This window comes from Fundulus heteroclitus, chromosome 14 (assembly GCF_011125445.2).
Source record: "Fundulus heteroclitus isolate FHET01 chromosome 14, MU-UCD_Fhet_4.1, whole genome shotgun sequence".
Classification (NCBI taxonomy): Eukaryota; Metazoa; Chordata; class Actinopteri; order Cyprinodontiformes; family Fundulidae; genus Fundulus; species Fundulus heteroclitus.
The window spans coordinates 31,871,553-31,881,615 of NC_046374.1; the positions used below are offsets into that span (position 1 = coordinate 31,871,553).

Genomic DNA, 10,063 nt, shown 5'->3' on the forward strand with positions numbered 1-10,063 from the left:
CCAGACTTGATAAGAACCAAAAACAACCCTGAAGTACAAACCTAAGACAGAAGATAAAGCTAAGACTAAAACAGCCAGAGAACCTAAGGCAGGAAAGTGAAATAACTTAATCTAATAACATAAACCAGAACACAACCCAGTATTACAGGAATGATCTTAAATTAGCTTAATTAATTCAGAAAACCATTTGTATTTCAACCCATTCACAAGGCAAATTCTGAGTTAAACAAAGCATTATTCAATAAAATCTAAATTTAAAGAATGATTTTCTCAGTAAACATCAGTAAACTTCTAGAATGCTCTGTTTTATTGATGCGATTATACCTCCGGGAGGTTAGGGGTCACTGTAGTGATCGGTTGCTAAAATCGGTTAATCCTAAAGTTATACAGACACCATTAAGTTGACATTAATACTCCATATTAATGTGGTAATAATGCTCATAGCGCTATCGAACGATGGTGGAGCAAAACAGGCTAGCGGACATTCGGCTCTAATTTAAAAAGCTTTGGTTTTATTCTAGTTATAATGAGCACACCGGATAACACAACCTTAATATTGCATCAATGTATGAAACCCTTGTGAAGATAACATTTGTTATAACTGTAAAAAAACACTCGAAATACACCGACAATGACATGGTTTGAAGAATGCTAACGGGAGCTACCCTGTAAGATTCATGTGTTCCTAAAACACGTATTAAGTAAACTTCTAAATAACCCATTTAACTTTCCCTGTTATTTCTCTGACAAACCTGTCGGTGCCTTTGTATGAGTTCGGTTCACTTTGGGCATCCAAGGGAAAGCAGTACTCCAGGAAAAGCAGTGGGCATGTGGTTTTGCGGCTAGCAGAAATGTGGTGGTTGGACCCGGGTCGTAGTCGAGTCCCCGGCATGCAGCAGGCGGTTTCAGTCCAGATTTTGCTCTCTTCTTGGGAAAAGGGGCCCTGTGCTGGCTGCTCCAGCTCCGTCTTTCACTTTGGCATCTGGTTAAGCAAAAGTGAGACTTCAGACTTAGCTTTGATTCGCCCAGTCATGTCCTCTGGACGAAGAGAAATCCGATTTTGTCACCCCAGGCAGAAGCGATGGGACTGAGCTTGTAAGTTTTGCATTTGTTAGTATTTGTGTCGCTTAAAATACATTCAAAACAACAAAGAAAATATCAGCAAATAGCCGATTATTTTACTAACTTTAAAAGATGTATTACATTTTGCAATATGGACATTATTTATCAAAGAGCCTTAAACAGTTACAATCTCATAGAAAAAGTGGTTTCTCATCAGGAGGCTGTCTTCAAACCTGGAGGTACAGATTTAAGCAAATGTTACTTTTTCTATGGTCACTTCCCTACTTTGGGTTCAAAGATTTAGTATGATAGAGGTTTTACTTTGTCAGTTTTGATGATGTTTGGTTAGACTGTCATTGAGTTAGCAATGGTTCTTTCTTTGTGTTTGTCACTAGCTCAGCCCAGCTGGGAGCAGTGAAGCTGACAGGAAGTGACTGTGTGCTGGCGCTTGTATTATAGCGTCATGTGTGGAGTGCCAACAAATTGAGGTAAATAACACAACTCATTTGCTCTCAGAGAAGTTAGGTACATGTTAAAATATGAAAGATAACCTCTCCATACCATTTTGGAAAGAAAATATATGATTCTATTTCTAAGATGTCAGAATTATCCATGAAAACACTACAAGAGCAGATGATACACCCAACAACACCAATTTGCTTCATGATGACAGTGTTGTAAGTAATCATAGTGGCTCATTGATGCTGATGAAAAATAGAAGGAATTTGGCCAACACTTTTGGAGACCCTGATAGAGGATGAGGATATTGAGAGGCAGGAGAAGGCAAATGTAAGTGATTCTGATTGTAGTCAAGATGATATGCTCCAGCCATAGAAGAAGCAGAAGGCAATCACGTGTAAAGAGTAAATGGTCGAGGTAAAGTTTGGTTGAATAAGGGAGCTGTTGTTGGATAACAGTAGGTTTACCATGGTTTCTGAGAAAGAAACATCACAAGCAATTTATAACAATTTATAAATCGGTCCTTTTCCTGATATAAACCTTTCTAATCGAAATATTTTCATTTCCTATATCTCTGTATGCACAAAAAAGTAAAAATTAAAACATTTTTATTGAGAATATATTTCTTTTCAAATTTAACTCATAATTTCAATAAGTCCGTTTCCAAGTGGCTTTTAAGGAAAGTATTTAATGTTAGCAGCTTACTTAGCAAATCTCAATAAGTTAACAAGTAAACGTCTAAAACACATTTTTCAAAAAAATAATATGTTTCATGTATTACAATGGAATTTGAAAAATCATCAGTAACCATAGTAATTATCAGAGCTTTGGCCAATGGTGTTGCTTGCCTGGGAATTCAGGGGCTTTCCTTGATATATTTCAGGTTTTTATTGTCCAAGCTAACAAGTGGCATTCAAAACGGGTTCATTGCATCGGAGCAGTGTCACAATGATTTAACTTAGGTTATTTTCATTCAGACATGTAAAATACTAACAGCCACTTAGTTTAGTTTCAAGAACAAGCACCAATTTAAGCCCAGACAAGTGTGACATTACAAAAGAGACTAATACATTAAAAACAGATGTCAACCAAAATTTGTCAGAACAAAAACTTAGCTACTCTATCACCACAAACATCACCACAAACATCTGACAAACAGATGTTTGTAGCTCATTGGGGTTAAATGAGAACAGTGAGAAGGTGAATGAGGTTGGTTGTGTTGGAGCAAGGCATTGAGGAAGGAATAGTAAGGAGAGCCAAGGTTAGGGAGTTCGTCCTGCAATTGGCAGGTTGTCGGTTTGATCCACTGCTCTGACTGTCTCAGTCCTTGGACAAGACTCTTCACCCGCATTGCCTGCTGGCGGTGGTCAGAGGGCCCGGTGGCGGTGTTGTATGGCAGCCTTCCCTCTCTCAGTCTGCCCTAGGGCAGCTGTAGCTATTAACATAGCTCACTGGCTTAAGGAGAGCCCATGTGCCCGACGGGACATGTGCAGCTGGATACATGGTGGGAGGATGATCATGGTTCTGTCCATTTTGTCAGTCGAGGATGTTGAAAATGTGTTCAAAATAGAATTTATGATAACAAGATTTCTGCTTTTTGGAGCTGGCAGTTACCTGGAGAAGTTGTTTCGGCCATGTCAAGGCTGCCTGAACTATGTTAGGGATATATCTTCTACCAGCACTCAGACTGAAATGCTGTGTAAGCAGAACTGCAGGCCAGTTGCGGTTTTGAACTTGCTGGCGGAATGGAAATGATCTTGGAGAAAAGCTGGAAGCTGAACCCTGGCTGAAAGTTGGACTCTGGCAGATTGACCACAATTTTTGGCTGTTTTGGAATCGCCGTTGAGAAGAACCAGTGAGACTTTAAGGCAGACAGAAAAACAAGAGTCTGTCTGCCCTAAACAAATGCTACTGTCCAAACTGGGTACCCTGCAATCTTAATTTCTCCTGGATGTTATGCAAACAAGACGCTCTGTGACATCTATGACCTTGAACAGAGCACATTGAACTGCCTGATAATGTTCAATCACAGACAAATGGCTGCAAGTGCTATCTGGGACAGCTCACAGAAAAACACACCCACACACACACGAGTACACTAAAACACAGGCGCACACACACACCTTTAATGTGTTTTTTTCCTTTAATCCACTGCTTTCTGTTTTAGCTATAGTGTTAGAAAGGTCAGATCAGAGATATGGAATTTTCAATGATGAAGCTTGTTCTGTTTGTTAATGTATGAAAGAATTCTAGTCAACAATTTATTTAGCTTATTCCTTTGTATGTCCTATGTATATCTAATGTTTTTCTGTTCACGTACAGCACTTTGAATTGTCTTGTTACTGAAAAGTCCTAAATAAATAAACTTACCTTACCATTGAGAGTGGAGCTAGTTAGAACAGAGGTCCAAACAGTGAGCAAATTGAAAGCTGGAGATTAGGCAGGGAGATGAAGTTGGGGGACAACAGAGCTACAGCGGACAATCATGCTGTGGGTGATAAGAATCCTGAGTTGGCTTGGAAGGCAAAGCTGACCTCTACCTGAAGGTACAGAACATGAGGGTATGCTGAGAAGAGGTAAGCAAGAATCGAAATGACTTTCCATTGAGTGCATCCAAAACAGAAAAAGTTGTAACAAAGACTATAGAGGGTTTGGTTTTAGCACACAGGCTGATCTTCAAGCAAAATTTTGTTACCTGCAGCTTCTTGTATTCTTAGCAGTCAAACGAGGGAATTAGGGACGTGTGTGCTTCTGCAGATCAGCCATGACATGAGAGGTTCTCGGTTCAGAAGGAGAAATTACACATTCACAAATACACACCGACAGACCTGGACCATGATAGAGACAGAAGAAAAATTACAGTGATTTTGCCTCATGCTTTGTGTATTTCTCTAGCATATTTTCAATTTTATTTTATTTAACCTTTATTTAACACAGAAGTCACCACTGAAATTTAAAATATCTTTTGAAGAAAGACCTGGCAAAAAAAATGTACAAAACATTACATATAAATAATATACACAAAGACTATGTGAAAGTGAACACCAGTTTGTAAATTGTTGCATCCAACAAAATAAAAAATTCTGACATTTTAAAGAAGCCATCTCTAAGTCCATCAATCCAGCTTTAAAATGACTGAGGGAAATCAAGCTGTCAAGCTGCAAGGCATTATGAAGAGCGTTCCATGTTTTAAGGGCAAAGTATGCAAATGCATTTTTTCCAAGTTCTGTGTGAACATTTGGGACAGAGTCACCTCGTATCACCTTGTATATAAATATATACCAGTTAAAGCAATACCAGCCGACAATTTAACTTCCAATGATGGGTCAATGCCCTGCAGTCTGTTATAAATCTCAGGGCAGAATCATAAACTGTGTCAATGTTGTGAAGCTAGTGGGCAGAAGCACACATACACAAAAGGTCGCCGTAGTCTAGCACAGTAAAACAAAGTGGCACCAATAACTCACTTTATTTCAATTAGAAGAGAAGCACTGCTTATTACGATATTTACAAAACCTGCTTTCAGTCTAAACTTGTTCAGTAGTTGAAGTAAATGTGCTTTAAAAGTTGTGGTGTCCTTAATTGAAATGCCCGAGTATTTACAAGGACTAACTATGTCTATGCTCATCTGCCAATGTCACACCCCACAAGCAGTAATGAGAAGAGACGTTCTGCCAGGGAAGAGTTGACTGAAGCAGGTATAAGTAGACCAGTGAACAGGTGACCAGGGTTGAATGTAATTACTGGCAATAGGTGGAGTAGAGTTGAGCTAATTGACTGGTGGCTGAGCTGATTGGATAGTGGCTGGTGGCTGGTGGCTGAGTGGCGGGTGACAGGCTGAAAAAAGTCCAAAAAAGTCTCAAGGCAGAACAAACAATAACCCAAATCATGACACGTCCCACAGTCCAAAACCATGATAGTTGGGTCAATTGGTCTCTTTAAATTGCCCTTCGGTGTTGAGTATGTGGGTGCAAAGTGTTTAAGATGTATACAAAATTAACCGCAAAACTACAAGATAAAAGGTTTGGTTTTTAGTTGAGAATGACAAGTGATAAAAGCTTTTTTTTCAATGTAGATTTGACAATGCTATTGATAACAAAAAAATATATATAATAATCTATAGGACCACCAACCACATCAGTCTTTGTTGCTGGATGTCCCTTATCAGCCATAAGTACTGTGTTACACTAAATTGGCTTGAAATAGAACCTTACCAATGCCAATGTTGTAGTTCAATCTAAATATATTTTTTTGTGGCTTAAAACCACACATTAAAGCAGTTAGCGATACACATTGATCCTGCTTTAAAATGATAGACAAAAAAGATGAGTCACAAGCAATATTTGACAACTGTGACATCCTTAATGAGCAAGAAAGCAAAACACCAATTAACAAGAGAAGCCAATATAACTGCTGGTCATGCATCTAACAGTTTAGGTTTAATATCTGTCATTTGCAAAGACATCACTTTAAAATTATACCAAACTGAGTCACAATCCATAATTTCATTGTGTCTGACTTTTTCTTTTTTTTTTTTTTGGTCCAAAGATTTATTTTTGTGTCACAGTTATACAGTAAGAGACATTGAAGACTTCATTCAATTTACTACAATTTAATCAGTACCTGTTGACCACTCTAATCACACTAATCTTAACCTTTCTTAAACATTTCCATTTTAAATGCATTTTCCCTCTATGTACAAATAAAATTGGTAACACCAAACTGCTAGGAAGGTGAAACCAAAAACTTGATGTCAACAACACACAGTCATTAGATCCTGTTGAGCAATACACCGCCTCCAAAGTCACATTACAAGCCACTCTCAACATCAGTACCCCCAGAGTTGAAACAATTGTATAGAACGCCCTCCGCTTTGACTGGTCAACCTTCTTCCTGTCTTCACCTCGTTCCCCTGGGCCGGGACGGATCAAAACACAGAGACAAGAAATGCTGCAGAAAGAGATTATCACTAAAGCCAACATCAAGTAGGACAATTCCCAATATATCATAGCTTCAAACTGGGCCAATGATATCCAAATTGAAGAAAGCATCCAGACACAAGCGACAAGGATATTTCTTATTCTGATCCCTCGATCATTTCTAAGGCTCAGGTATGTGATGGGATGTACAACGGCCATGTAGCGTTCTAGACATGTTAGAACATGAAAGAGAACCTCTCCATACCATTTGAAAAAGAAGAGATGTGACCCGATCACCCTGATGCTAAAATTTTTAATGACAACACTGCTGATGTAGAGGAGGCACCCAACGACAGCGATCAGCTCCATGATGGCGGTGTTGTAAGTGAAGCAGTCACAGTGGCTCATTGATGCTGTAGAAAAACCGGAGGGATTTTGCCTCCACTTTCGGAGTCCTTGGTAGAGGATGAGGATGCTGAGAGGCAGGAGGAGGACAACATTGGTGACGGTAAATGAGGTGAAGATGACAGAGGTCCATCCAAAGATGAAGCAGACAGCATCAATAGGTAAAGAAGAGAAGGAAATGTTTGGCTGAAGCGGTGACATTTCTGGGGATGATAGGTTTGCCATGATATCTGGAAAAGGATATGAAAAATGTGTAAGTCTACAAATTAATTTCTATCCTAAATTAAAAATATATAACATTTTTTGTATATTTACCTTACCAGTTAAAGTTAATTCACACCAAGTCTTGTGTCTACAAAGAGAAATTATTTTCAAAATTCTAATTACATTTCCAACAGATCAGTTTCAAAACAACTCCTGAGCAGTTTTAAGTATTTAAATGTAAGCACATTTTGTCTCTAAACAAAATTGTATCAATACGGTTTACATTTTATCATTTAAATTATGATAGCTATATTAAAACAACACCCACCTTAGATGTTTGTCAGTCTCGTCCCACAGTCTCGCTACTATTTGAAGTCAGTGAACTTTTATGTGAGTGTAATAGAGCTACGTTTTTGTTGTTGACTTTAACTCTCTGTTTTGCTCCAATATTTATTCAAATATATTTAATTTGCATATAAAAATATGTCACTTTGATTTAAATGTGGGCTTTTTTGTGCAAACTACTACTAACCACTGATTTTTTAAACTATTCAAATTGAAGTTTCAAGCACAAACCCTGTGCAACTTAAATAAGGACAAGAGTGACATTATAAGAGAGACTTCTATATTGTGTGTGTCAGTGTCATGCTAAATAAATTGCAACACCATTTTTACCGTCTTGCGACCAAAACTGTGATCAACATCTGGCACTGTCAGACATTTGTAATGAAGATCTCACAATGTGACCGTTGCCAGGACTGATACTTTTTAAAATCAATTTAAAAGGGAGTTTCAAACACAAAACACCTCCAACTTGTATGAGGAGTGCGACATACCTAAAAAAAAATATCTAAACATTCAATCTGTCAACACCGAAATCAGTGGTGAAAGAAACAAATCGCTACCTTTTGCATGCTGTTCGTCAACAGCTACCCCGGGGAGACAGCCACCATGATCCGAACAGAGTTTGGATACCCACAAGTGCGCTCAACTGAGAATAGCACTAAGGTTGGAGTCTGTCTTCTGTGTAATCAGACGCCGGAGTAAAGAATCTGTCTATAGAAAAATCAGCCTTTTGATTTGTCTCAGTCATTGCAAGAACGCTGAGGCGAGGCTTCGTGGAGCAGTTTCTTGCGACAGATCAAGCTGAGTGCGACTTTGAGTGCCCAAAGTCACCGAAAAGACACAAAAGCAGAGGTCTGGCAGAGAATGAGCAAGGACATATCATGTTTATGTTTTCCATGGTTGCCCCAGAAGCAACAAACACGGAGACGCTAGTTAATAACGTATCTTTTATTGAAAGGAATGACTTATGAATGACTTATGATAAGAGGTCGGGGACTGGGACCGGATACAAAACAAAAAGTGTATTTGGATTAGGCTTCCCGACTTATCTAAAACTCTCCTGGATGTTACGGCGAGAGGGCACAAAACTGCTCCCCCCGCTCCCTCCTCCCCCACAGACACCTGTGGATGCATTCAGAACTGTGGCGCTGGTTGATAAACTATCCATCATATCAAGGACAATGGCCTCTGGACAGCATCCATGGAAAAAATTGCACTCAACTGACGCACATTATCTACATGGACTGACATGCGACAACCTTCTGCGTAAATGTTGTCTTGTCATATGTGCTTTTCTCGTGCTGAGGTTTTGTGAAATATGCCTTTTTTGCCTCCCCCTCCCCAAATGTGGCTCCTATCTTTCCACAGAGGCAAAAGGCAGCATCCTATGGAAACCGCAGTTTGGAAGAATGCGCCTAATGGCATTACAATAAAGATTGATTGATTGATTGATTGATTGATTGACTGATTAATTGATTTATTGATTGACTGATTTATTTATTTATTGATTGATTGATTGACTGATTGATAGATTGATTGACTGATTGATTGGTTACTTGATTGATTGATTGATTGATAGATTGATTGACTGATTGATTGGTTACTTGATTGATTGATTGATTGATTGATTGATTGATTGATTGATTGATTCGAGAAGGACATAGATGAAGAAGGAATAAAGAACAGACAGTGAGCACAATAAGCCAGTAGGTGATTGAGTGGAGCAGAGGCTTATGGATAGCAGGATGAAAGAGCTCCAGAGGAGAGTTAATGCCAGCAGCAGTTGTGTCTGGCTGAGTGTGAGCAGTAGCAGGTAGGCAGCTTCAGTATGGCGGACAGGTGACGACTCGACAAGATAAGACAGCAGCAGATCCACAGGAACGTGCGGACACTTGCTACGGGCAATGCTGAAGAAGCCATGATGCCACCATGAAATTTAGGACGATGACAATGAAGGAATCAATAATTGCTCCTTACTCACGTTAAAATTAGTTTAGATCAAGGCATAATGTGTTACCATTTTAACGTTTAGCCAACCTCGTATTGTCAGACAGGTTCTTTTTTAATTATCAGACATAATTTGTGTGATAATTTGGCATTTCCTTACTCACGTAAGCCTAAATTTTCCTGAGTATTTTTTTCTCAATAAAAGAAATCAGCATTTTTTTTCCATTATGTAACTAGGTTGTCCTTGGGCTTTATCATAAATTTGTCTGATGATATGAAATACATCTAGAAATCAGTAAGGGGATAAAACATGTACATGTACTTTCACTGTATTTAGTCTATTGGTGTAATTACTTAGTTTTACTCTCACATAAATGGACAAAAACTTGTCATCTTTAAATGGCTCCCTGGTACATCCACATCTTTCCCCACTTTCTTGCCACATCACCGGACCGAGCTCCACCATCTTAACTACTTTTTGCATCACTGACATCTTCCTCCTCCTTCCTCTCTGCATCTTAATCCTCTACAGTGGTTTCCAGCAATGGCAGCCGAGGCGCTCCGCAGCGAGACGAGCAATAAGTCACTCTGACTGCTTTACTTACCACCTGGTGACCATGGAGCTGATTAATGTGTTAAATTGTATTACATGGAAGACTTTAATCTAATATTTGCTGGTAGTTTTCTTACATCCCTGTGCTGGCATGGTCAGATATTGTTCC

The 10,063-nt window shown here is 39.0% G+C and overlaps 1 long non-coding RNA gene across 1 annotated transcript; it reads right to left on the reverse strand.

Annotated features, from left to right (window-relative positions):
* Window positions 1-776: 776 nt before the first annotated feature.
* On the reverse strand, window positions 777-4,455 carry LOC118565725. Its single transcript, XR_004932549.1, has 3 exons — window positions 4,217-4,455; window positions 3,892-4,061; window positions 777-982 (listed from the first exon to the last, which is right to left on the reverse strand). It is a non-coding gene; the product is annotated as an uncharacterized LOC118565725 (long non-coding RNA).
* Window positions 4,456-10,063: the final 5,608 nt, after the last annotated feature.